Raw genomic sequence first — 22073 nt, forward strand, 5'->3', positions numbered from 1 at the left:
GAAAATAAGATAACTATGTAGTGGCTGAAATGCACAGCACCAACCCACACAGGCTGCAATGGGAGGGCTGTAGTCAGAGTGACACCAGAAAAGTTCGCATCAGTCCCGGCTTCCACTTGACATTGTGTAATCGTAGGCAATTACTTTTCTCACAGTGCTCCCTTCAATGTCATCATCATGAGAGCGCCTTGAAATACATCAGTTTGGGGTGTGCGCTGCAAAAAAGCAAAATACTCTATGTTACTCTATCTGTCATAGTATCGACAATTTACTTTCTCAGGGTTCATTAATAGCTTAGTTGTCAGGGCGGTAGTGGTGGAGGCATGAATGTTTCTAACTTCATGATTAGAATCTGTCACTTCAAACAACTGCCATGCAATGCGATGTTATAATTTGATATAGTAGACGGAAATGAGTTGGAAAAATCACATTATAAAGAAACACATAGTTTTGAATTTCGAAGAGTATTTATGTCCTGGACTCTTTGAGTCAAGGAACAGCAGACCCTTCAGCCACCCACCCTTTCCCTTAAGCCCTGGAGGTCAGGGCTGCTTGTGTCGACTCTGCAGAAGACAGGGAATACCCAAATGCAAAAACAAAGTGTTTAAAGCACACTTTAAAATCATTTTTGTTGCATTGTTTATTTTTAAAACGTGTAGACCCTGAGAGGCACGAAACACAGGCTTCCAGTCCCCAATAACAAACTCGGCCCCCGCCAGCAGTGACACTGCCCCCACCAGCAGTAATACTGCCCCCACCATGTAAGCCCACTACGAAAATGCCCAGTGGCTGGTAGCGCCAGTCTGTGACAGGCTGCGGAAGGTGAGGAGCTGGGACTGATGGGTGAACTCCCTTCAAGTCCATAGGTGATGTGTGCTAGGTTCAGGGGGACTTTTTCTAAAGTTGCACTGATATAGGGAAGATTAGCATAATCCCTCCTGAAGGATGACCCACATTTCTGAAGTGCTCCAAACTTTTTTAAAATCTTGGTGTGTTGTATGTTCTGATGCCCCGCTTTTAGCACCAGGAGACCTTTGAGTAAAAAAAGCTTATAAATCAGGACCGACACAGAATTAATATAACTCTGAATTTTGGGAGGGCATAGATGTCACGGTACAAGGAGTGCTCCTCAGGATTCTGAAACCACGGTAGTCACCTGACATAGGCTAGCGAGGGATATGCTGATATAATGTATCAATTCATGCTAAGTTGAAGCATGGAGTGTAGTAATAGAGGGACCTACAGAGAAAGAACCTCACCCTATTTTTCACGGAAGTCTACTGTTGTGGAGCCCCATTGCTCTTACCTCAAATATATCAAGGGCTGCGGTTTGCACACATGTGAAAGACAGGGCACTGACTGTTATTGTAAAAGACACAGAATGACTACATCATGTGCTTTTGAAAAAGATTGTACTGTATGCCTCGCCCTAAATTCATCTTTCCTTTGATGACTACAGTTCGGGGGGGGGGAAGGCTGTGAAGGCTGTGGAAAACTATTAGCATGGAAAATAAGAACAGAAAGGTCCAGAAATAAAATCGCTTACATAGACCCTAGTAATCCAGTGCATAATGGAGCAGAAGAAGAAATAATAAAGCAAGAATTTACAGCCTTCTTTGGGAATCTTTACTCTGAGGACTGTAATCCAACAGAGGAAGAGATAAATACATTTTTAGACACACAAAATCTTCCTAATTTATCACAAGAAATGAAAGATGAGTTAAACACCGAAATAACCACGGATGAAGTATTGGGAATTATAAGAAATCTAAAAAGAGGTAAGGCCGCAGGGCCAGTTGCCCTTCCAAATGAGCTATATATCAAACTAAAGGATACTTTAGTGACGCATCTTACTTCACTCTTCAATAAAATCTTTCTGGAAAATTGCAGCCTCCCAGAGTCGTGGAATGATGCAACCATCACAGTCCTCCTAAAACCAGGTAAAAGCCCTAAGAAATGTGAGTCGTATCGCCCTATATCTATACTAAACTGTGACTATAAAATTTTTACCCAAATAATGGCAAAGAGACTTGAACGAGTAGTAGGCACTTTGATTAACTCTAATCAAAAAGGTTTTGTTGCGGGAAGACATCTACAAGAATTAACTCATGAGCTAATTGGTGCAGTGGATATAGCTATGAGCGAGAAACTTCCTCTGTCCATAATTACTGTTGACGCTGCAAAAGCGTTTGACAGAGTTAATTGGATATATTTAAGTGAGGTGTTAAAAAAATTTGATGTAGGAACTAATATCCTAAAGATGGTAGAAAATATCTAAAACCTACCTAAAGCCAGAATTTTAATAAATGGGGAATTGACTGACCAAATCTCAATTAAGAGGGGGACACGCCAGGGATGTCCCTTATCCCCAATACTATTTAATTTATACTTCGAGCCCGCAGCAGAATGCCTCAGGAATCACCCTGACATTGTTCCCTTTTCATATCAAGACTGGCGTAAAAAAGTGTCTCTTTATGCCGATGACCTCATGATTTTTACATCTGATCTAGAGGAGGCTCTCATAGCTACTGAGGATACATTAACAAAATTTGGGAAAATATCGGGCTACTTAATAAATAAGTCCAAAACAGAAACCATGACTTGGAATGAGAACTATCAAAGCCCTTATAATAAAGAAAAAATCAGATATTTGGGTATCGACTTGGTCAAAGATCTAGATAAGGTAGCACAAGTTAATCTCCAGAAGATACAGGGGGAGGTCAAGATACTATTGAATATATGGAAAGGCCTACCCCTGACGATTTTAGGGAAATCGAATATTCTAAAAATGTCAATCTTGCCTAAGTTTACTTTTATTTTTGGTGCAATCCCGTTAGAATTTAATAGGGAACACATAAAGAAAATCCAGGGAGAGTTATCAAGCTTTATATGGTCATCCAAAAAACCTAGAATTGCTTGGACTAAAATAAGGAGAAGGAAAAATCAGGGAGGGTTAGCTACCCCAGACATCCTGGAATATTGTAGAGCATTTCAATTTAAAAATATAAGAATTATGCTAGGTCCATATGAAGATTACCCATTATATTTACAGAAGTTAACCAAGAATACTAGCCACTTCCTTTTTAAATTCGGTCACCCGAAATTTTTCACAAAAATTAAATTGAAGACTCTGAGGGCAGCGGCTAAATCTTGGTACTGTATCAGATCGACAGTGAATATTCCACTCTATAGTGATAAAGCCCCAATATGGAACTCACCTACTACACCGGAGTGTCTTAAAGACTCCCTCGCAACTCCCCTAAAAACAGCAGGAATAGCGACATGGGGACAACTGCTATATCAGAATAAACTCTTGGATTGGGAGATTCTGAATAAAACCACAAATTCCTCACTCTCTAAATTTAAGTATTACCAACTCTTGAGCTGGACAAAGTCCGTGAAGGAAAACAAAACTGGCAATATCCTACTGGAAAAGAAAATGTTGGAAAAACCTTTCAAGAAGGAAATATCATTCTGGTATTGGGCTCTCATAGTTGCAGGGGAGGAAGAATTTCGGATTCCGGAGAGAATTTGGGGGAAAGAACTGCCAACGTTGGATATGAACTACCTATGGCAAGTATCAATGAGTAAATGCTGGTCAATAGTAACATCTGCGGCATTAAAAAGAAACCACTTATATACCACCCACAGAGCTTATTGGACGCTGGAAAAAGTATCCAAATTCAGCGGAGCTACGGTGAAGTCATGTCCAAAATGTGGTTTAATGAAGGCCAATGACCTGCACATGTTCTGGCAGTGCCCCAGCTCGACGGTTTCTGGAAGGAAGTGGGTAAGACTATCGAAGAGGTTTTGAGAAAACGGCTAACTGTGAGTATTGATTTAGTATTATTTGGGGTATTTGGCTCTCCCTCAGTAGTCAAATTAACAAAACATGAAGAAAATCTAATGTTTATTTTAATTCTCTTGGCTAGGAGGGAGATTTGTCTAAAGTGGATTATGCCAAGCCTACCTACTAAGGGTAAGTGGCTCACGTCAATTTTAAGAATTTATAGGTTAGATAAAAAGAAGAAACCATTTTCTAAAAAATACAAATTTTGGGAGTTATGGGAGAATCATCATTTTAGCGGCTAAAGACTTAACGAAAATGAGGTGGCTCTCGGGATGTTTTGTCTTTTTTTTTTTTTTTTCCCTGAGTCCTATGATTAGTGCAAGCAACAATTCAATTGAAGGCCAAGTAGAGTAGCCAGAATGGCTAGCTCAATCAACCCCGGAAAGTAACCTTCAAAATAAGTAAATGGAAGTAAGGGGACCCAATTTTCCCATTAAGAAAAATTTCGGAATCCACCAGGAAGGTGGGAAGGCAAGAGAAGAAAGGGAAAGGGGGACCCTGATATCTCCTTACTTAAAAGTTGCAAAATGAGGACAAAAAAAATAAATTATGAATGAAGGTACCAAGCCTAATGACAGTCCAGCAAGGACAGGAAGAGAATAACTTCAGCACAGTATGAATAGGCCAGGACAGACAGTGTACGATTTCCCAGTGAAGGTTTCATATAATTTATACTCAGAGAAATGCATCGAAGTGAGATGACGGTAGAATTAGCATAAAACAAGATGTCTGACTTGAACTTGTAGAGTGGTGAGGAAATGATCACCTTAATCATGAAAGTAAAGTAAGATATGCACTTACACAGTTACCATTAGCAACATGACTACTTGAGGGTAAGTAGAGCGAGAAAATAACCTTAGCTTGTATGAATTCGCCAGGACAGGTAGTGCACCATCTTAAGCCAAGCTAAGAAGGAGTTCCTTTGACTTAAATTTGTTTATTTTCCTATTTGCATTAGTAATTCACTGTGGATGGAACATGTAGTTGTCATGTGAATACAATGATGTCTGTTACAGGATCCTCTATCTAGAAGATCTTTTAGGAAGAAGTGGTGGACAGAACTTGTTCATCTGGTAGTATCTGCACACAGAATAAAGTCACATGCCTTTCATGAGCAAAACACTTACCTATGGGACCCACAAGATGAACACAGGGCTAGACTGGGAACCAAAAACAGCCCTGTCAAATTTTGTCAGATCATCCCTCATATTGCATCTAGCGAGAGATCCTCACCACTGTGGGGGGCGGTGGGGCATGGTGTGGTTACCCCCTGTGGAAGAATAAATGAAAAAAATAAGAGTGCCCGAGAAAAAACATGTGTATGTGTAAATCTGGATGTATGCCCTATGACCTTCTGACCTGGGAATTTTATCATCAACATCAAGAATATCTGTGCATCTCACTCTTCATTTTGTATTAGACCTGCAATAATGCAAACTAGCAGTTTCTGATTTGAGACATTTGCTACCCCTCACATTGCTTAATATATATCACTGTACAAAGCTGAACTATTAGGCATTTTACCTACTATAATGGTTTGGGATGCAGGAATTGTTTCTTATTGCAGGAAGGCTTGCTTAAAATATGTAGCACACCTGATAAGCCGTAAAACAGTATGCTTGTACACGCTTCATCTTACAGGGGGGACAAGATGATCCATGACCGTGGAGATTTGTATGTATACTGACCAAGTTTTCAGACTCGGGAGAAGTCTGCTGGCTGATTTTCTCAATCGGTCAACACGCTACCTTATTGTGTTTAATAGCTTCAACATCCTCACAAGAAATTTTTGGGTGAAAATTGCAAATATGGTGCGTTTTACAGCACACTTTTTATTATAGAACCCTGTCCAATGATGTATAGCTGGATGAAGATTGGATATCGGAGTGCCTGGCTCAAAGAATGAATAGTTTGACTGTGAGGCGTGCATGGATGAATTAATTCAAGAATGAATGATATAAACAAAGATTTTTAGCTACGTGGAGCAATTGGTCTCTATGCACTGACCATGGGTGAGTGCTCTGGTTTTCACTTCAGCTTCTGCATTTAAACATCACCCTCCTCAAATACCACTGTTGCCAATCTTTAGGAAACGCTTATAGCCTGGACGTATTTAACACAGTGTACTGATTCAACCCCTCAAAGTATGAAAAATAAAGCATTAAGATTTGATCTAAAACAGGAGAGAAAATAAGATAACTATGTAGTGGCTGAAATGCACAGCACCAACCCACACAGGCTGCAATGGGAGGGCTGTAGTCAGAGTGACACCAGAAAAGTTCGCATCAGTCCCGGCTTCCACTTGACATTGTGTAATCGTAGGCAATTACTTTTCTCACAGTGCTCCCTTCAATGTCATCATCATGAGAGCGCCTTGAAATACATCAGTTTGGGGTGTGCGCTGCAAAAAAGCAAAATACTCTTTGTTACTCTTATCTGTCATAGTATCGACAATTTACTTTCTCAGGGTTCATTAATAGCTTAGTTGTCAGGGCGGTAGTGGTGGAAGCATGAATGTTTCTAACTTCATGATTAGAATCTGTCACTTCAAACAACTGCCATGCAATGCGATGTTATAATTTGATATAGTAGACGGAAATGAGTTGGAAAAATCACATTATAAAGAAACACATAGTTTTGAATTTCGAAGAGTATTTATGTCCTGGACTCTTTGAGTCAAGGAACAGCAGACCCTTCAGCCACCCACCCTTTCCCTTAAGCCCTGGAGGTCAGGGCTGCTTGTGTCGACTCTGCAGAAGACAGGGAATACCCAAATGCAAAAACAAAGTGTTTAAAGCACACTTTAAAATCATTTTTGTTGCATTGTTTATTTTTAAAACGTGTAGACCCTGAGAGGCACGAAACACAGGCTTCCAGTCCCCAATAACAAACTCGGCCCCCGCCAGCAGTGACACTGCCCCCACCAGCAGTAATACTGCCCCCACCATGTAAGCCCACTACGAAAATGCCCAGTGGCTGGTAGCGCCAGTCTGTGACAGGCTGCGGAAGGTGAGGAGCTGGGACTGATGGGTGAACTCCCTTCAAGTCCATAGGTGATGTGTGCTAGGTTCAGGGGGACTTTTTCTAAAGTTGGTCTGATATAGGGAAGATTAGCATAATCCCTCCTGAAGGATGACCCACATTTCTGAAGTGCTCCAAACTTTTTTAAAATCTTGGTGTGTTGTATGTTCTGATGCCCCGCTTTTAGCACCAGGAGACCTTTGAGTAAAAAAAGCTTATAAATCAGGACCGACACAGAATTAATATAACTCTGAATTTTGGGAGGGCATAGATGTCACGGTACAAGGAGTGCTCCTCAGGATTCTGAAACCACGGTAGTCACCTGACATAGGCTAGCGAGGGATATGCTGATATAATGTATCAATTCATGCTAAGTTGAAGCATGGAGTGTAGTAATAGAGGGACCTACAGAGAAAGAACTTCACCCTATTTTACACGGAAGTCTACTGTTGTGGAGCCCCATTGCTCTTACCTCAAATATATCAAGGGCTGCGGTTTGCACACATGTGAAAGACAGGGCACTGACTGTTATTGTAAAAGACACAGAATGACTACATCATGTGCTTTTGAAAAAGATTGTACTGTATGCCTCGCCCTAAATTCATCTTTCCTTTGATGACTACAGTTCGGGGGGGGGGAAGGCTGTGAAGGCTGTGGAAAACTATTAGCATGGAAAATAAGAACAAAAAGGTCCAGAAATAAAATCGCTTATATAGACCCTAGTAATCCAGTGCATAATGGAGCAGAAGAAGAAATAATAAAGCAAGAATTTACAGCCTTCTTCGGGAATCTTTACTCTGAGGACTGTAATCCAACAGAGGAAGAGATAAATACATTTTTAGACACACAAAATCTTCCTAATTTATCACAAGAAATGAAAGATGAGTTAAACACCGAAATAACCACGGATGAAGTATTGGGAATTATAAGAAATCTAAAAAGCGGTAAGGCCGCAGGGCCAGTTGCCCTTCCAAATGAGCTATATATCAAACTAAAGGATACTTTAGTGACACATCTTACTTCACTCTTCAATAAAATCTTTCTGGAAAATTGCAGCCTCCCAGAGTCGTGGAATGATGCAACCATCACAGTCCTCCTAAAACCAGGTAAAAGCCCTAAGAAATGTGAGTCGTATCGCCCTATATCTATACTAAACTGTGACTATAAAATTTTTACCCAAATAATGGCAAAGAGACTTGAACGAGTAGTAGGCACTTTGATTAACTCTAATCAAAAAGGTTTTGTTGCGGGAAGACATCTAGAAGAATTAACTCATGAGCTAATTGGAGCAGTGGATATAGCTATGAGCGAGAAACTTCCTCTGTCCATAATTACTGTTGACGCTGCAAAAGCGTTCGACAGAGTTAATTGGATATATTTAAGTGAGGTGTTAAAAAAATTTGATGTAGGAACTAATATCCTAAAGATGGTAGAAAATATCTAAAACCTACCTAAAGCCAGAATTTTAATAAATGGGGAATTGACTGACCAAATCTCAATTAAGAGGGGGACACGCCAGGGATGTCCCTTATCCCCAATACTATTTAATTTATACTTCGAGCCCGCAGCAGAATGCCTCAGGAATCACCCTGACATTGTTCCCTTTTCATATCAAGACTGGCGTAAAAAAGTGTCTCTTTATGCCGATGACCTCATGATTTTTACATCTGATCTAGAGGAGGCTCTCATAGCTACTGAGGATACATTAACAAAATTTGGAAAAATATCGGGCTACTTAATAAATAAGTCCAAAACAGAAACCATGACTTGGAATGAGAACTATCAAAGCCCTTATAATAAAGAAAAAATCAGATATTTGGGTATCGACTTGGTCAAAGATCTAGATAAGGTAGCACAAGTTAATCTCCAGAAGATACAGGGGGAGGTCAAGATACTATTGAATATATGGAAAGGCCTACCCCTGACGATTTTAGGGAAATCGAATATTCTAAAAATGTCAATCTTGCCTAAGTTTACTTTTATTTTTGGTGCAATCCCGTTAGAATTTAATAGGGAACACATAAAGAAAATCCAGGGAGAGTTATCAAGCTTTATATGGTCATCCAAAAAACCTAGAATTGCTTGGACTAAAATAAGGAGAAGGAAAAATCAGGGAGGGTTAGCTACCCCCGACATCCTGGAATATTGTAGAGCATTTCAATTTAAAAATATAAGAATTATGCTAGGTCCATATGAAGATTACCCATTATATTTACAGAAGTTAACCAAGAATACTAGCCACTTCCTTTTTAAATTCGGTCACCCGAAATTTTTCACAAAAATTAAATTGAAGACTCTGAGGGCAGCGGCTAAATCTTGGTACTGTATCAGATCGACAGTGAATATTCCACTCTATAGTGATAAAGCCCCAATATGGAACTCACCTACTACACCGGAGTGTCTTAAAGACTCCCTCGCAACTCCCCTAAAAACAGCAGGAATAGCGACATGGGGACAACTGCTATATCAGAATAAACTCTTGGAGTGGGAGATTCTGAATAAAACCACAAATTCCTCACTCTCTAAATTTAAGTATTACCAACTCTTGAGCTGGACAAAGTCCGTGAAGGAAAACAAAACTGGCAATATCCTACTGGAAAAGAAAATGTTGGAAAAACCTTTCAAGAAGGAAATATCATTCTGGTATTGGGCTCTCATAGTTGCAGGGGAGGAAGAATTTCGGATTCCGGAGAGAATTTGGGGGAAAGAACTGCCAACGTTGGATATGAACTACCTATGGCAAGTATCAATGAGTAAATGCTGGTCAATAGTAACATCTGCGGCATTAAAAAGAAACCACTTATATACCACCCACAGAGCTTATTGGACGCTGGAAAAAGTATCCAAATTCAGCGGAGCTACGGTGAAGTCATGTCCAAAATGTGGTTTAATGAAGGCCAATGACCTGCACATGTTCTGGCAGTGCCCCAGCTCGACGGTTTCTGGAAGGAAGTGGGTAAGACTATCGAAGAGGTTTTGAGAAAACGGCTAACTGTGAGTATTGATTTAGTATTATTTGGGGTATTTGGCTCTCCCTCAGTAGTCAAATTAACAAAACATGAAGAAAATCTAATGTTTATTTTAATTCTCTTGGCTAGGAGGGAGATTTGTCTAAAGTGGATTATGCCAAGCCTACCTACTAAGGGTAAGTGGCTCACGTCAATTTTAAGAATTTATAGGTTAGATAAAAAGAAGAAACCATTTTCTAAAAAATACAAATTTTGGGAGTTATGGGAGAATCATCATTTTAGCGGCTAAAGACTTAACGAAAATGAGGTGGCTCTCGGGATGTTTTGTCTTTTTTTTTTTTTTTTTCCCCTGAGTCCTATGATTAGTGCAAGCAACAATTCAATTGAAGGCCAAGTAGAGTAGCCAGAATGGCTAGCTCAATCAACCCCGGAAAGTAACCTTCAAAATAAGTAAATGGAAGTAAGGGGACCCAATTTTCCCATTAAGAAAAATTTCGGAATCCACCAGGAAGGTGGGAAGGCAAGAGAAGAAAGGGAAAGGGGGACCCTGATATCTCCTTACTTAAAAGTTGCAAAATGAGGACAAAAAAAATAAATTATGAATGAAGGTACCAAGCCTAATGACAGTCCAGCAAGGACAGGAAGAGAATAACTTCAGCACAGTATGAATAGGCCAGGACAGACAGTGTACGATTTCCCAGTGAAGGTTTCATATAATTTATACTCTGAGAAATGCATGGAAGTGAGATGACGGTAGAATTAGCATAAAACAAGATGTCTGACTTGAACTTGTAGAGTGGTGAGGAAATGATCACCTTAATCATGAAAGTAAAGTAAGATATGCACTTACACAGTTACCATTAGCAACATGACTACTTGAGGGTAAGTAGAGCGAGAAAATAACCTTAGCTTGTATGAATTCGCCAGGACAGGTAGTGCACCATCTTAAGCCAAGCTAAGAAGGAGTTCCTTTGACTTAAATTTGTTTATTTTCCTATTTGCATTAGTAATGCACTGTGGATTGAACATGTAGTTGTCATGTGAATACAATGATGTCTGTTACAGGATCCTCTATCTAGAAGATCTTTTAGGAAGAAGTGGTGGACAGAACTTGTTCATCTGGTAGTATCTGCACACAGAATAAAGTCACATGCCTTTCATGAGCAAAACACTTACCTATGGGACCCACAAGATGAACACAGGGCTAGACTGGGAACCAAAAACAGCCCTGGCAAATTTTGTCAGATCATCCCTCATATTGCATCTAGCGAGAGATCCTCACCACTGTGGGGGGCGGTGGGGCATGGTGTGGTTACCCCCTGTGGAAGAATAAATGAAAAAAATAAGAGTGCCCGAGACAAAACATGTGTATGTGTAAATCTGGATGTATGCCCTATGACCTTCTGACCTGGGAATTTTATCATCAACATCAAGAATATCTGTGCATCTCACTCTTCATTTTGTATTAGACCTGGAATAATGCAAACTAGCAGTTTCTGATTTGAGACATTTGCTGCCCCTCACATTGCTTAATATATATCACTGTACAAAGCTGAACTATTAGGCATTTTACCTACTATAATGGTTTGGGATGCAGGAATTGTTTCTTATTGCAGGAAGGCTTGCTTAAAATATGTAGCACACCTGATAAGCCGTAAAACAGTATGCTTGTACACGCTTCATCTTACAGGGGGGACAAGATGATCCATGACCGTGGAGATTTGTATGTATACTGACCAAGTTTTCAGACTTGGGAGAAGTCTGCTGGCTGATTTTCTCAATCGGTCAACACGCTACCTTATTGTGTTTAATAGCTTCAACATCCTCACAAGAAATTTTTGGGTGAAAATTGCAAATATGGTGCGTTTTACAGCACACTTTTTATTATAGAACCCTGTCCAATGATGTATAGCTGGATGAAGATTGGATATCGGAGTGCCTGGCTCAAAGAATGAATAGTTTGACTGTGAGGCGTGCATGGATGAATTAATTCAAGAATGAATGATATAAACAAAGATTTTTAGCTACGTGGAGCAATTGGTCTCTATGCACTGACCATGGGTGAGTGCTCTGGTTTTCACTTCAGCTTCTGCATTTAAACATCACCCTCCTCAAATACCACTGTTGCCAATCTTTAGGAAACGCTTATAGCCTGGACGTATTTAACACAGTGTACTGATTCAAACCCTCAAAGTATGAAAAATAAAGCATTAAGATTTGATCTAAAACAGGAGAGAAAATAAGATAACTATGTAGTGGCTGAAATGCACAGCACCAACCCACACAGGCTGCAATGGGAGGGCTGTAGTCAGAGTGACACCAGAAAAGTTCGCATCAGTCCCGGCTTCCACTTGACATTGTGTAATCGTAGGCAATTACTTTTCTCACAGTGCTCCCTTCAATGTCATCATCATGAGAGCGCCTTGAAATACATCAGTTTGCGGTGTGCGCTGCAAAAAAGCAAAATACTCTTTGTTACTCTTATCTGTCATAGTATCGACAATTTACTTTCTCAGGGTTCATTAATAGCTTAGTTGTCAGGGCGGTAGTGGTGGAGGCATGAATGTTTCTAACTTCATGATTAGAATCTGTCACTTCAAACAACTGCCATGCAATGCGATGTTATAATTTGATATAGTAGACGGAAATGAGTTGGAAAAATCACATTATAAAGAAACACATAGTTTTGAATTTCGAAGAGTATTTATGTCCTGGACTCTTTGAGTCAAGGAACAGCAGACCCTTCAGCCACCCACCCTTTCCCTTAAGCCCTGGAGGTCAGGGCTGCTTGTGTCGACTCTGCAGAAGACAGGGAATACCCAAATGCAAAAACAAAGTGTTTAAAGCACACTTTAAAATCATTTTTGTTGCATTGTTTATTTTTAAAACGTGTAGACCCTGAGAGGCACGAAACACAGGCTTCTAGTCCCCAATAACAAACTCGGCCCCCGCCAGCAGTGACACTGCCCCCACCAGCAGTAATACTGCCCCCACCATGTAAGCCCACTACGAAAATGCCCAGTGGCTGGTAGCGCCAGTCTGTGACAGGCTGCGGAAGGTGAGGAGCTGGGACTGATGGGTGAACTCCCTTCAAGTCCATAGGTGATGTGTGCTAGGTTCAGGGGGACTTTTTCTAAAGTTGGTCTGATATAGGGAAGATTAGCATAATCCCTCCTGAAGGATGACCCACATTTCTGAAGTGCTCCAAACTTTTTTAAAATCTTGGTGTGTTGTATGTTCTGATGCCCCGCTTTTAGCACCAGGAGACCTTTGAGTAAAAAAAGCTTATAAATCAGGACCGACACAGAATTAATATAACTCTGAATTTTGGGAGGGCATAGATGTCCCGGTACAAGGAGTGCTCCTCAGGATTCTGAAACCACGGTAGTCACCTGACATAGGCTAGCGAGGGATATGCTGATATAATGTATCAATTCATGCTAAGTTGAAGCATGGAGTGTAGTAATAGAGGGACCTACAGAGAAAGAACCTCACCCTATTTTTCACGGAAGTCTACTGTTGTGGAGCCCCATTGCTCTTACCTCAAATATATCAAGGCTGCGGTTTGCACACATGTGAAAGACAGGGCACTGACTGTTATTGTAAAAGACACAGAATGACTACATCATGTGCTTTTGAAAAAGATTGTACTGTATGCCTCGCCCTAAATTCATCTTTCCTTTGATGACTACAGTTCGGGGGGGGGGAAGGCTGTGAAGGCTGTGGAAAACTATTAGCATGGAAAATAAGAACAGAAAGGTCCAGAAATAAAATCGCTTACATAGACCCTAGTAATCCAGTGCATAATGGAGCAGAAGAAGAAATAATAAAGCAAGAATTTACAGCCTTCTTCGGGAATCTTTACTCTGAGGACTGTAATCCAACAGAGGAAGAGATAAATAAATTTTTAGACACACAAAATCTTCCTAATTTATCACAAGAAATGAAAGATGAGTTAAACACCGAAATAACCACGGATGAAGTATTGGGAATTATAAGAAATCTAAAAAGAGGTAAGGCCGCAGGGCCAGTTGCCCTTCCAAATGAGCTATATATCAAACTAAAGGATACTTTAGTGACGCATCTTACTTCACTCTTCAATAAAATCTTTCTGGAAAATTGCAGCCTCCCAGAGTCGTGGAATGATGCAACCATCACAGTCCTCCTAAAACCAGGTAAAAGCCCTAAGAAATGTGAGTCGTATCGCCCTATATCTATACTAAACTGTGACTATAAAATTTTTACCCAAATAATGGCAAAGAGACTTGAACGAGTAGTAGGCACTTTGATTAACTCTAATCAAAAAGGTTTTGTTGCGGGAAGACATCTACAAGAATTAACTCATGAGCTAATTGGAGCAGTGGATATAGCTATGAGCGAGAAACTTCCTCTGTCCATAATTACTGTTGACGCTGCAAAAGCGTTCGACAGAGTTAATTGGATATATTTAAGTGAGGTGTTAAAAAAATTTGATGTAGGAACTAATATCCTAAAGATGGTAGAAAATATCTAAAACCTACCTAAAGCCAGAATTTTAATAAATGGGGAATTGACTGACCAAATCTCAATTAAGAGGGGGACACGCCAGGGATGTCCCTTATCCCCAATACTATTTAATTTATACTTCGAGCCCGCAGCAGAATGCCTCAGGAATCACCCTGACATTGTTCCCTTTTCATATCAAGACTGGCGTAAAAAAGTGTCTCTTTATGCCGATGACCTCATGATTTTTACATCTGATCTAGAGGAGGCTCTCATAGCTACTGAGGATACATTAACAAAATTTGGGAAAATATCGGGCTACTTAATAAATAAGTCCAAAACAGAAACCATGACTTGGAATGAGAACTATCAAAGCCCTTATAATAAAGAAAAAATCATCAGATATTTGGGTATCGACTTGTTCAAAGATCTAGATAAGGTAGCACAAGTTAATCTCCAGAAGATACAGGGGGAGGTCAAGGTACTATTGAATATATGGAAAGGCCTACCCCTGACGATTTTAGGGAAATCGAATATTCTAAAAATGTCAATCTTGCCTAAGTTTACTTTTATTTTTGGTGCAATCCCGTTAGAATTTAATAGGGAACACATAAAGAAAATCCAGGGAGAGTTATCAAGCTTTATATGGTCATCCAAAAAACCTAGAATTGCTTGGACTAAAATAAGGAGAAGGAAAAATCAGGGAGGGTTAGCTACCCCGGACATCCTGGAATATTGTAGAGCATTTCAATTTAAAAATATAAGAATTATGCTAGGTCCATATGAAGATTACCCATTATATTTACAGAAGTTAACCAAGAATACTAGCCACTTCCTTTTTAAATTCGGTCACCCGAAATTTTTCACAAAAATTAAATTGAAGACTCTGAGGGCAGCGGCTAAATCTTGGTACTGTATCAGATCGACAGTGAATATTCCACTCTATAGTGATAAAGCCCCAATATGGAACTCACCTACTACACCGGAGTGTCTTAAAGACTCCCTCGCAACTCCCCTAAAAACAGCAGGAATAGCGACATGGGGACAACTGCTATATCAGAATAAACTCTTGGAGTGGGAGATTCTGAATAAAACCACAAATTCCTCACTCTCTAAATTTAAGTATTACCAACTCTTGAGCTGGACAAAGTCCGTGAAGGAAAACAAAACTGGCAATATCCTACTGGAAAAGAAAATGTTGGAAAAACCTTTCAAGAAGGAAATATCATTCTGGTATTGGGCTCTCATAGTTGCAGGGGAGGAAGAATTTCGGATTCCGGAGAGAATTTGGGGGAAAGAACTGCCAACGTTGGATATGAACTACCTATGGCAAGTATCAATGAGTAAATGCTGGTCAATAGTAACATCTGCGGCATTAAAAAGAAACCACTTATATACCACCCACAGAGCTTATTGGACGCTGGAAAAAGTATCCAAATTCAGCGGAGCTACGGTGAAGTCATGTCCAAAATGTGGTTTAATGAAGGCCAATGACCTGCACATGTTCTGGCAGTGCCCCAGCTCGACGGTTTCTGGAAGGAAGTGGGTAAGACTATCGAAGAGGTTTTGAGAAAACGGCTAACTGTGAGTATTGATTTAGTATTATTTGGGGTATTTGGCTCTCCCTCAGTAGTCAAATTAACAAAACATGAAGAAAATCTAATGTTTATTTTAATTCTCTTGGCTAGGAGGGAGATTTGTCTAAAGTGGATTATGCCAAGCCTACCTACTAAGGGTAAGTGGCTCACGTCAATTTTAAGAATTTATAGGTTAGATAAAAAGAAGAAACCATTTTCTAAAAAATACAAATTTTGGGAGTTATGGGAGAATCATCATTTTAGCGGCTAAAGACTTAACGAAAATGAGGTGGCTCTCGGGATGTTTTGTCTTTTTTTTTTTTTTTTTTTCCTGAGTCCTATGATTAGTGCAAGCAACAATTCAATTGAAGGCCAAGTAGAGTAGCCAGAATGGCTAGCTCAATCAACCCCGGAAAGTAACCTTCAAAATAAGTAAATGGAAGTAAGGGGACCCAATTTTCCCATTAAGAAAAATTTCGGAATCCACCAGGAAGGTGGGAAGGCAAGAGAAGAAAGGGAAAGGGGGACCCTGATATCTCCTTACTTAAAAGTTGCAAAATGAGGACAAAAAAAATAAATTATGAATGAAGGTACCAAGCCTAATGACAGTCCAGCAAGGACAGGAAGAGAATAACTTCAGCACAGTATGAATAGGCCAGGACAGACAGTGTACGATTTCCCAGTGAAGGTTTCATATAATTTATACTCAGAGAAATGCATGGAAGTGAGATGACGGTAGAATTAGCATAAAACAAGATGTCTGACTTGAACTTGTAGAGTGGTGAGGAAATGATCACCTTAATCATGAAAGTAAAGTAAGATATGCACTTACACAGTTACCATTAGCAACATGACTACTTGAGGGTAAGTAGAGCGAGAAAATAACCTTAGCTTGTATGAATTCGCCAGGACAGGTAGTGCACCATCTTAAGCCAAGCTAAGAAGGAGTTCCTTTGACTTAAATTTGTTTATTTTCCTATTTGCATTAGTAATGCACTGTGGATGGAACATGTAGTTGTCATGTGAATACAATGATGTCTGTTACAGGATCCTCTATCTAGAAGATCTTTTAGGAAGAAGTAGTGGACAGAACTTGTTCATCTGGTAGTATCTGCACACAGAATAAAGTCACATGCCTTTCATGAGCAAAACACTTACCTATGGGACCCACAAGATGAACACAGGGCTAGACTGGGAACCAAAAACAGCCCTGGCAAATTTTGTCAGATCATCCCTCATATTGCATCTAGCGAGAGATCCTCACCACTGTGGGGGGCGGTGGGGCATGGTGTGGTTACCCCCTGTGGAAGAATAAATGAAAAAAATAAGAGTGCCCGAGAAAAAACATGTGTATGTGTAAATCTGGATGTATGCCCTATGACCTTCTGACCTGGGAATTTTATCATCAACATCAAGAATATCTGTGCATCTCACTCTTCATTTTGTATTAGACCTGGAATAATGCAAACTAGCAGTTTCTGATTTGAGACATTTGCTGCCCCTCACATTGCTTAATATATATCACTGTACAAAGCTGAACTATTAGGCATTTTACCTACTATAATGGTTTGGGAAGCAGGAATTGTTTCTTATTGCAGGAAGGCTTGCTTAAAATATGTAGCACACCTGATAAGCCGTAAAACAGTATGCTTGTACACGCTTCATCTTACAGGGGGGACAAGATGATCCATGACCGTGGAGATTTGTATGTATACTGACCAAGTTTTCAGACTTGGGAGAAGTCTGCTGGCTGATTTTCTCAATCGGTCAACACGCTACCTTATTGTGTTTAATAGCTTCAACATCCTCACAAGAAATTTTTGGGTGAAAATTGCAAATATGGTGCGTTTTACAGCACACTTTTTATTATAGAACCCTGTCCAATGATGTATAGCTGGATGAAGATTGGATATCGGAGTGCCTGGCTCAAAGAATGAATAGTTTGACTGTGAGGCGTGCATGGATGAATTAATTCAAGAATGAATGATATAAACAAAGATTTTTAGCTACGTGGAGCAATTGGTCTCTATGCACTGACCATGGGTGAGTGCTCTGGTTTTCACTTCAGCTTCTGCATTTAAACATCACCCTCCTCAAATACCACTGTTGCCAATCTTTAGGAAACGCTTATAGCCTGGACGTATTTAACACAGTGTACTGATTCAACCCCTCAAAGTATGAAAAATAAAGCATTAAGATTTGATCTAAAACAGGAGAGAAAATAAGATAACTATGTAGTGGCTGAAATGCACAGCACCAACCCACACAGGCTGCAATGGGAGGGCTGTAGTCAGAGTGAAACCAGAAAAGTTCGCATCAGTCCCGGCTTCCACTTGACATTGTGTAATCGTAGGCAATTACTTTTCTCACAGTGCTCCCTTCAATGTCATCATCATGAGAGCGCCTTGAAATACATCAGTTTGGGGTGTGCGCTGCAAAAAAGCAAAATACTCTTTGTTACTCTTATCTGTCATAGTATCGACAATTTACTTTCTCTGGGTTCATTAATAGCTTAGTTGTCAGGGCGGTAGTGGTGGAGGCATGAATGTTTCTAACTTCATGATTAGAATCTGTCACTTCAAACAACTGCCATGCAATGCGATGTTATAATTTGATATAGTAGACGGAAATGAGTTGGAAAAATCACATTATAAAGAAACACATAGTTTTGAATTTCGAAGAGTATTTATGTCCTGGACTCTTTGAGTCAATTAACAGCAGACCCTTCAGCCACCCACCCTTTCCCTTAAGCCCTGGAGGTCAGGGCTGCTTGTGTCGACTCTGCAGAAGACAGGGAATACCCAAATGCAAAAACAAAGTGTTTAAAGCACACTTTAAAATCATTTTTGTTGCATTGTTTATTTTTAAAACGTGTAGACCCTGAGAGGCACGAAACACAGGCTTCCAGTCCCCAATAACAAACTCGGCCCCCGCCAGCAGTGACACTGCCCCCACCAGCAGTAATACTGCCCCCACCATGTAAGCCCACTACGAAAATGCCCAGTGGCTGGTAGCGCCAGTCTGTGACAGGCTGCGGAAGGTGAGGAGCTGGGACTGATGGGTGAACTCCCTTCAAGTCCATAGGTGCTGTGTGCTAGGTTCAGGGGGACTTTTTCTAAAGTTGGACTGATATAGGGAAGATTAGCATAATCCCTCCTGAAGGATGAGCCAAATTTCTGAAGTGTTCCATACTTTTTTTAAATCTTGGTGTGTTGTATGTTCTGATGCCCCGCTTTTAGCACCAGGAGACCTTTGAGTAAAAAAAGCTTATAAATCAGAACTTACACAGAATTAATATAACTCTGAATTTTGGGAGGGCATAGATGTCACGGTACAAGGAGTGCTCCTCAGGATTCTGAAACCTCTCCATGGTAGTCACCTTACATAGGCTAGCGAGGGATATGATGATATAATGTATCAATTCATGCTAAATTGAAGCATGGAGTGTAGTAATAGAGGGACCTACAGAGAAAGAACTTCACCCTATTTTACACGGAAGTCTACTGTTGTGGAGCCCCATTGCTCTTACCTCAAATATATCAAGGGCTGCGGTTTGCACACATGTGAAAGACAGGATACAGACTGTTATTGTAAAAGACACAGAATGACTACATCATGTGCTTTTGAAAAAGATTGTACTGTATGCCGCGCCCTAAATTCATCTTTCCTTTGATGACTACGGTTCCTTCCAGGCTGGCACTGGATGATATACAGATGCTTGATATTTCTGAATGGAGGCCATGGATGGCCTTTCTTCTTGTCGTCTCCTTAACATGTCTGGAATAACTTTCTTCTACCAAAATAAGGTGCATGCAGGCTTGGGCCACTGGTTCATATACAGTTCCTCTATGAAAAAAAGTAATTTCTGCCTTGTATCATACACGTTGGTCAAGTAGGGCAGTCAGGACTGATCCCAGTTTTTCTGGCTTCAATTCATTAATTACATGGGTATCTCTTTCTCTCTTCCATGTTATGTCAAAGGTTCATGCTATGTCTTTAATATCCATCACATGGGATTAGAGCGTGAGTGGTAGGCAGAATCGATATGGAACTTTGGGGCTCAATGGTCCCACAGCACCTGAGCCTGAGGAAGCATTTGGCTTGGGCCTGGCTCGGGCCTTCAGTAGCTCGTGCATCTCCAGTTGATTATTCAGAAGGCTGTACTGCACACCAGCCCAGAGAGACGTGTACCAGGAAAAGGATTCTGTCTGATGAAGCACATCATCTTGGTCAGAATCAGACATAGGGACTGTGGAATCCATGGTGATGTGACCTGTCCTTTGAGATGAGTCAGCTATGTTTTCTGGTGTGCGCTAAGACCAGGTCCACAATACTAAGAGCATGACTGCAGCCTAAACGTGGGCGTCTCCAGGAAGCAAGCTACGCAGGAGCCACAAGGACCTTTCCACTGGAGTGGCTCTATCTACAAAGAGAGAAGTCATTTTGAGGAAGAAGTTTTAATTGCAAGATGACCTAATGGGCTTTAATGCTGGTGGATATTATGAAAATTACCTATGAGCAAAGAGAATTTCTCTAAATTGAGTGATAAAATATCAGTGCCCACATATTAACCCCTCTTTCCTTAATTTCCATGGCAGCTTGGCATTGCGTTAACTCTTCTACACATTCATCCGAGTTTTGACAGCTGTTCCACCTCCCCTTCCTGTACAGCCAATGTTGGACCTGGGCAAAAGGGTATCTCGTGGCAGCATGGGCTGTTGTTTTTTTAATTTTTTCAAACAGCTCTGAAAAGGCACTGAGTTTGTCATGTAAAATTACTTGTGTCTCACAGTATGTTTGGTCCAAACTTTCAAAAACCAATAGCTTTTCTGAATTCTTCTAGGACATGGAGCGTAGTTTTGTCTTCTAGACCCCCTGGCATCAAAGAATTAGTACACTTGCCAACGCAAGACAGAAAACAAGTTGGACTTCAATCACCCTGCAATCCACTAAGCAATATTTCAGTGAGATGTGTTTCAGGTGATGGAGCGAGCTTTAGAAATAATTTTATTCTGGCTCGTGATGTCATACTCTTATAACTTGAAATAATATATTAATGAGTGTTTGCATGATTTGTTATAATTAAACCAATTTAGAGTAAGATTCCACATCATTATACAGGACTAATGTGCTTTATGTTGCATTTGCAAGTCTGTTTTGTTACACATAACTAATATTGTTTTGTTTGTCATGTTTGTCCTATTGTCTTTGTCACTATTAATATGCGGCTGATCATTCATGGCATGTCCTTTATTATATGTGCTTACATGTTTGTCCTATGTTGTGATTGTCTGTCTGTGTATTATTTAATCATCGTTTTACTCTTTCAGAAACTTAAAGCTGGACACGATGAAGAATGGTAGATTTTAAATGTGCTGCTTTTCTGTGTGCTTCTGCTAGGTAACTTATACTAATGGGTTAACATTAGCTATGTAGGTTGGAAACAGAATGACTTTCATTTCCTGAATTAATTATTGTTTTGTGTTTGTTTAAATATTAGTTTTCTGGAAAGTGACGCGAGCTAAAAGTGGCGCAGTGACGCAAGCAAAAGTGGCGCCGAAAAATTGACGCCTTCTAAAAAAGGCCTGCTGATGTTAAGCCACAGGAGAAAATTTATTTTGAAAAAGATGACAAGCCTATAAACTTTTATTATGAAAAGCTTTGAAAAAGAACTGCTAAAGACGACTCTGTGGAGAGGTTTGCTTGTGCCACGGAAAGCTCAGAACGGACAGGCTCAAGGTTGAAAGGAAGAGACGTGACAGATTTTGTATTGCTTGAACATCTTTGCTACAAAATGTAGCAGACTAAGGAACTGTCGCCAGGACTCTGTGCCTGAACAATGGCTCTGTGTAAAAGCTCGGTCTCGTGGTGGAAGATGTCACAGTTTACTGTGGCGTGAGGTGGTTCAGCCAATGAGGAGCCAGAATTCAGCTGATGGAATGTGAAAAATAGTTAGCTCAGCTTAATTTAGGGTATAAGAATAGGCTCTAGCAGCAGATTTTTGGCTTACGCTTCTTGATTCCAGAGGGACGTGTTCTGCTGTCCGATGATTACACGTAAGGAAAGGTAACTTTAAAAGTCTTTGTTTTCAGGCGATGAGGGTAGAGACAGAGAGTTAGTTAGGATTTGGAAATGCTCTTTTTCACTTATTTCTGCTAATGAATAATATTTTCT

At 40.2% G+C, this 22073-nt stretch overlaps 4 non-coding genes across 4 annotated transcripts; all 4 read left to right on the forward strand.

Annotated features, from left to right (window-relative positions):
* The first annotated feature begins 873 nt into the window (after positions 1-873).
* LOC147712767 (U6 spliceosomal RNA) lies at positions 874-978 on the forward strand. Its single transcript, XR_015296272.1, has one exon. It is a non-coding gene; the product is annotated as a U6 spliceosomal RNA (small nuclear RNA).
* Positions 979-6910: 5932 nt separating this feature from the next.
* Positions 6911-7015, forward strand: LOC147712768 (U6 spliceosomal RNA). The gene has a single exon (XR_015296273.1). It is a non-coding gene; the product is annotated as a U6 spliceosomal RNA (small nuclear RNA).
* Positions 7016-12949: 5934 nt separating this feature from the next.
* Positions 12950-13054, forward strand: LOC147712769 (U6 spliceosomal RNA). The gene has a single exon (XR_015296274.1). It is a non-coding gene; the product is annotated as a U6 spliceosomal RNA (small nuclear RNA).
* Positions 13055-18990: 5936 nt separating this feature from the next.
* Positions 18991-19095, forward strand: LOC147712770 (U6 spliceosomal RNA). Its single transcript, XR_015296270.1, has one exon. It is a non-coding gene; the product is annotated as a U6 spliceosomal RNA (small nuclear RNA).
* The last annotated feature ends 2978 nt before the right edge of the window (positions 19096-22073 follow it).

This window comes from Lissotriton vulgaris, chromosome 5 (assembly GCF_964263255.1).
Source record: "Lissotriton vulgaris chromosome 5, aLisVul1.2, whole genome shotgun sequence".
Taxonomy (NCBI): domain Eukaryota; kingdom Metazoa; phylum Chordata; class Amphibia; order Caudata; family Salamandridae; genus Lissotriton; species Lissotriton vulgaris.